This window comes from Rhincodon typus, chromosome 38 (assembly GCF_021869965.1).
Source record: "Rhincodon typus isolate 14 chromosome 38, sRhiTyp1.1, whole genome shotgun sequence".
Taxonomy (NCBI): Eukaryota; Metazoa; Chordata; class Chondrichthyes; order Orectolobiformes; family Rhincodontidae; genus Rhincodon; species Rhincodon typus.
In genome coordinates, this window is record NC_063369.1 from 14129588 (window position 1) to 14136453 (window position 6866).

Consider the following 6866-nt stretch of genomic DNA (forward strand, 5'->3'; position numbering starts at 1 on the left):
AACCTTCCTCTGATGCTGCCTGGCCTGCTGTGTTCCTCCAGCTCCACACTGTGTTACCCTTATAGACTTTAGACTTTTAGATCTGGACATTTCCTTACCTTTTGGCTTTCCAAAACATTTTTTTCTGTTGTTTTTTTAAATTCTGGTTGCGAACCAAGATGGCATTGGAGAATGGTGACTTTGTGTACTTTTCACTGTACTACTGTATTCCTGTACTTAAGTACATGTGACAGTAAAATCTAATTCTAATTCTAAAAGGGTAATTCCTGATTTTTACATATACTCCCTTTTTACACATACTCCTCTGGACTGAGCCACCAGGGGAAATATTCTTTCCACTTCCATCTTGGCAAGACCATTCAAGATCCTACATGCCCCCACCTCCATTCCTCTAAACTCCACATGAAACAGTTTCAACTATCTTCACTCTTGCTCTCAAAAGCCTCTGGACTAGGGGGAGCAATAGCTTTTTTATATTAATCTGTCGATGAGGGTACTAGGGATATGAAATGAAGGGAGAGAGGGGCATTAAATGGAATTTCAGGACCTGATTGAAAATTCTAATAGCTTGTTGCTACAGGCAGCGCGGTGGCTCAGTGGTTAGCACTGTTGTCTCACAGCCCCAGGGACATGGGTTCGATTCACCCTCGGGTGACTGTCTGTGTGCAGTTTGCATGTTCTCCCCATGTCTGCATGGGTTCTCTTTGGGTGCTACAGTTTCCTCCCCAGAGATGTGCAGGTTAGGGTGGATGGGCCATGCTAAATTGCCCCACAGTGCCCAGGTATGTACAGGTTAGGGTGGATTGGCCATGCTAAATTTCCCCATAGTGCCCAGGGATGTGCAGGTTAGGGTGGATTGGCCAAACTAAATTGCCCATAGTGTCGAGGGAAATGCAGGTTAGGGTGGATTGGCCATGTTAAATTACCCATAGTGCCCAGGGATGTGCAGGGTAGGGTGGATTGGCCATGCTAAATTGTCTTATCGTGCTTAGGGATGTACAGGATAGGGTGGAATGGTCATGGTAAAACCCAATGTTGGGCTGGGTGGATGGTCTTTGGAGGTTGGTGCATACTTGAGGGACTGTACTGTACTGTAGGGATTATATTCCCATGAAGAGTTTAACAGTAAGTCCTCACACAAGTCCATTCTTGTACAGAAATCCCAGTTTTTGAAGCTGGTCAGATTATTGTCTACTCTCCTCTCAATGACACTCTGGGTAGTGGCAATTATTCCCCAAGGAGCATCAATTAAAATGGGGATGAGGTGAATGTCAGCCGTGATCTTAACGAATTATGAAGCAGAATGGCTTCCTTCTGTTCCTTTCTGCCTGCCCTTAATAAGTGCATTTACCTCAATAAACTGTATGGATATAATTTTAGTTTGCCAGTGGTCATTTTTCTTCACTTGTGGGACGTGGGTGCTATTGGCTGTGACAGCATTAATTGCCCATCCCTAGTTGCCCCTTGAGAAGGTGGTGGTGAGCAAGAAGTTAACAGGAATAGGTTTCCTTGTTAATATATGACTGCAATGTACTTACTGCACAGGAACAGGCCAAATGAGCCATGCCAATGTTTACACTCCACACCTTCATTGTCTTCATTCTCAGCCCATTAACAAATTCCTTTTGACCCTCTGGGTTCCTGGTAATTTGTCTCAAGTACCCACGGTGCAAGTGGGTTCCATATTTGAACCACATTCCAGACACAGACTGAATGGTGATTACCGGGCCTCCCTCCCAACAGAAACTAAACAGGTTCCAATAAAATCCTCTGGAACAGAAGTACATAGTGGCCAGAGCCAGCACTGTGACAGAATCAATTCGGGACAGTCGGTAGAGCAACTGCGTACGATATAGTTAAGACATTGGAAAGTGCGATTTCTCACAATTATTGATGAGATAACGCTGTGAGAGAATGAGACACTTTCCAATGGTCCAGTTATGTCTGTAACCTTTGCTTTTCACAAATTAAGTGCCTTTCAAGGCAGGATGGCTGGTTTGTGATGCAGAGCGAAGCCTACACCATGTGTTCAAATCCCCCATTGGCCAAAGGGCTCTCTTTCCCAACCTTTCCCCTCACTTGTTGCATGGTGACGCTCAGATTGTAGTCTCTTGTTAGAATCATCAATCGTTCAAACAGAGACAGCTTGGCGATGGTTTAAACTGAGGGTCATCATGTCACAGGTGAGGGGAAAGCTTAAGAAAGAGAGTTACCCTCTAATGACAAACAACATTTTCAAAACTGTTGTAACTTTAGTTTTTGCTTCAATAATTACATCATTAATTTGTTTGCTTTAATTTTTACAATTATTGTGTGATTATAGATGTTTAGATTATATTATTTTATTTACAACTGAGTTTGAGGCAATTCAATGTTACAACTATGTATTAATTGTGTTTCATAATATCTCTTGTTTGCTTCAAGACTATGTCGCTTTCAAAAATAAAAACTAATATATTGCCGATTTTCATCACGTTTAACTCATGTTTAAGGGCTCTAGATTTTTCCTGTTTTTTTAAAACCATTCTTTGCAACAATCTAAGGTTTTTACATCAGCAATGGAGGTTCTTCGATCCCAGAAACGGAATGTGACTTGATAAGGGAAGGAACGTGGAATGTTGACCTTTATTTCAAAGGGTACAGATCCTAAAAGTGGGGGGGTTTTGCTAAAACTATACGAGGCGCTAGTCAGACCACAGCTGGAATACAATGTGCAGTTCTGGGTCCCTTAATCAAGGAAAGAACATCAGCTCTGAGGGTCTCTGGACCCGAAACGTTAACTCCGATTATTTTCTTCACAGATGTTGCCAGACCTGCTGAGCTTTTCCAGCAACTTCTGTTTTTGTTCCTGATTTACAGCATCTGCACTTCTTTCTGTTTTTGGAGGCAGCCCAGAGAAGGTTCACTAGGCTGATACAGGTATGGAGAGACTGTCTAATGAGGAGAGGTTAAGTAGATTGGTTCGCTACTCACTGGAATGTGGAAGAATGAGGGGTAACCTTATTGAAACATACAAGATACCTGCTGGGCTTGACAAGTTAGATGGTGGAACGTCTCCCCTTGTGGGAAAGCCTAGCACAATCTCAGAATAAGGGGTCACCCATATAAAACAAAGGTGAGGAGGAATTTCTTCTCTCAGACTGTAGTGAACCTGTCAAATTCTTTACCACAGAGAGCTGTTGAGGCTGGGGCATTAAGTAAATTCAAAGCTGAGATAGACACATTTTTACTCAGTGAGGGAATCAAGGGGGAAAGGACAGAAAAGTTGTCCTTGTATGATAGACACTGGCTGTTGAGTGTGTAATGGACATATGTTGACAACCCTGACATTAAGGTGCACAAGATTTCTTTTGTTTAGAATGGGACATTGTTTAACCATTTTGTTGCTTCAGATCACCCTCTACTTCTGCAAGTGGTATTAATTTATTAAGGACACTGTCAATCTATTGACTCCACTTTGAGGCAATTATTGCCTTGTTAACAGGAACCTCTCAGCACACCAACAGATTCTGCTCAAAGTGATGTGGTGTGTGTGATTTATATCTACTTTAATATCAATTATTTTTGATTTTGCATGTTGAGCTTGGAACGAGTGGCATTTGAGTTTTCAGCGGGCCTGAAGGAGATTTATTGATTAATTTGTAAGTATTTCTGTCACCATGGTGATTTCTGTAACAGCACAGGCTTCCTGGTGAGATTTAATATACAATGGGAGAGATTAACCAGCAAACAGAGTATAAAACTTTCAGATGGAAGATTCTGGAATGTTTTTGGGGCTTTGCTTGGAACAAAGCCTATTTCAGTTTGGCACAGTTTTCAGGGTTGAACCTAAATGTGCAAAGCAATTGTTTCTGAGAGAAGGAGAAGGTGGTTTAGAATTGTTAAGGTGAATTTGTGTGAGGAGTTTAGTAAAATTTCCAGACCAGAAGTGTTCCTTTAAAAGCCCTGAAGGGTATATTTGAAGCCAAGAAAGTTAAGGCTCAGTTGTATGAAGACTCCAGGTAGGGCGTATCAGATTCTCAAGATTGAAAGTTAGTTAAATTAAACCCTGTAAGAGTGATAGAAAAGGGTATAATGGGGTGCTTTTTGGGGATTAATGGGACTATATCTTCTACCAAATGTTTTGAAATATTTAAACATATGTTATATGCAAGTAGTTTGATTTAAGTTATCTTGATTTGTTGTGTAATAAACTTCTGTGTTATTGTTAAATACAAAATAGTAACACTGCCTCCTTATGTCCCAAAGAGAGACAACCTCATTAAAATGCAGAAGACCTAATGTGACCTATCAAGCCAGATTTCAGTATGGGATCATCTGTCCAGGAATAAAATCAGCTGGGATCATAACCTCAGCGCAAAATTGCTCCTGACTCGATTTGTTTAGGACAAACGCAAAAATAAGAAACAGTGGCCACGCTACAATGAAGAACATTTCAGGTCAGGGTCCTCTTCATTTATTCCTTTTATTTAAAAATAAAATTGGCAGTATGATGAAACCACAACGTAAGGTGAAAAGAGTTACGACCGAGTGCAAAATGCAGCAGCTAAAACAAAATACGCTTATCACTGGAAAATGATCACTAAAACATTCCTTCATACACAGTTACCCCAGCTCATCACTCGACTCTGAGGAGGGGGTCATGCACACAAGACAAAAATTTGCCCAGCCTTTTGGCAGCAAAATGTTCCTCAAAAGCAAAACATTTGAAATGACGTCAAGGAAATGGAGATAAAACTCATCGAGGGAATGTTTATTTCAAAGGGGCAGAGGGCACATTGTGTGTGATGGTTACAGTGAGAGGGAGGGGGATGGGTAATGGGATGGGGCGCATGTTGGGTTGGTCAAGTTCACTCAGGGTGGTGCACCCACGATTGGCTAGATGGAGGGAACGAGCAGCCTCCATTGGATGAATCTCGCTCAAAGCCAATTGGTACAATGCGTGTCACCCCGTTTCCCTCATGATCTAGTGTGCCAAACGCCTTGAACGTTCCTCCCCAGATTATCAACTTCTGACACAGTTAATCCTTTTACTCTCCAACTTTAACCAAGCAGCCACGGGATGGCGAGCCATCAGATGCTCATTTCTAATCTCACCAGCAGGAGGCAGAATGGCATGAAACCTGCCCTATTCCTGCCTGGTTTGGGGGGAGGGGGTGGTGGATGAAATTAAATTGATCCATTCTGAGGCAAAGCTCAAAGTGGAGAACATTTAGTAATATTTACAAACTTCAGAATATCAACACCAATCAGTCACAGAACAGCAGTTGGGTCTCTCTTCATAAATAGCATTACACCTTTTAAAACATATTTGTATTTTACTCACACCTCTGCTGCAAACCCCCCTAACAGTCCCACCATTAAGTCTGCACATGGCTATTCCCTCCCTTGACTTCTTGTCCTGATTTTAACTCCAGCCCTCAGCCACTTTTCGATCGCCAAATATTCGTACGGGTTGAACAAAGAGCAAGACTAGGCCATTCAGCCCCTTGAGTCTGCTTTGCCGTTCAGTAAAATCATGGCTGATCTGATCCACATGCCTTCCCACTCCTGACTTAATAAGAATCTATCTGCCTCTATTCTCATTGCCACGCATTGCCAGTGGAACTACTGAGAGTGATCGAAATTATCAAAATAAGTTTAGTTCGGGCATGGATGAGTTGGACCGAAGGGTCTGTTTCCACGTTGTATGAATCTACGAATCTTGTTGGCTTTGCAACAGCCACAATAATGGTGGGCTAGAACAAGAAGTGGGCTCTTGTGTCTTACTTTGATCACTTCAGTCTCCCTCTGACTAATCCACAGAAGGATCCAAGACCCATCAGTTGCCCCATCTGCCACTCCGATTCACCGCAACACCTTAAAGGAGTCATGGTCACCACTCTCAGATTGTAGGAGCGCATCTACTGGAATAGGCCATTCAGCCCCTCAGATATTTTGATCTGGGTTGATCTCTGTCCTTCTTTCCAAGGGTAGGGCTATGGGCTACCATTGGATTGGTCCATAGTTATGGGTGAAGTGCTGCAGTGGTCTGATAGCGCCCTCTGCAGGGTGGATGACCAGGAGACCCTCCCACTCTCAATGGCTGCCAGCAGATTGGAAGGGTTTAAAGGCTGAAATTCAACCTCTTTGGCCACAATACGCACTCACTTTCCACAGCTAACAACTGCTGGCATTGGGCTCGACCTTCTGGCCTCAGAGTAGGGATGCTGCCACAGCACTTCAACAATGTCTGGTTGATCTCCAAGTCAACTCATACGTCGACCAACAAGGCCCCCCTCAGCAGCCCCAGCTCCATCTCAAACTCCGCTCTGCACATACCTCATCTCATTCCCAATGTTTGTGATCTTTTCCCCCATCACACCCACTGAGCCTACCTCACCAGCTTCTACAATCCATACCCCAACACCCCCATATCTCTCCGATTGCAAATACACTAGTTCTGGTTCCTATGCATCCTCATTCTACCATACGTCCACCATGGATTGGCTCTCAGCCTCTTTGGCAGTACATAGAACGATCCCATACTGAGTAACAGTGTGCCACTCACTCAGTACTATTTTATTACAGTCCAGCACTCCCTCAGCACTGACCCTCCAACAGTGCGGCACTCCCTCAGCACTGACCCTCCAACAGTGCGGCCCTCCCTCAATACTGACCCTCCCACAGTGTGGCACTCCCTCGGCACTGACCCTCCGACAGTGCGGCACTCCCTCGGTACTGACCCTCCGACAGTGCGGCACTCCCCTCAGTACTGACCCTCCGACAGGGCGGCGCTCCCTCAGTACTGACCCTCCGACAGTACGGCGCTCCCTCAGCGCTGACCCTACGACAGTGCGGCGTTCCCTCTGTGCTGACCCTACGAC

The 6866-nt window shown here is 44.0% G+C and overlaps 1 protein-coding gene across 1 annotated transcript in view; it reads right to left on the minus strand.

Annotated features, from left to right (window-relative positions):
- Positions 1 to 4446: 4446 nt before the first annotated feature.
- The window catches only part of LOC109926509 (adhesion G protein-coupled receptor E5-like), a 93698-nt gene continuing 91278 nt past the window's right edge, over positions 4447 to 6866 (minus strand). Inside the window, exon 21 of the mRNA XM_048617838.1 lies at positions 4447 to 6866. This exon is cut by the window's right edge and continues 2507 nt beyond it. The gene's annotated coding sequence lies outside the window, so the exon portion shown is untranslated.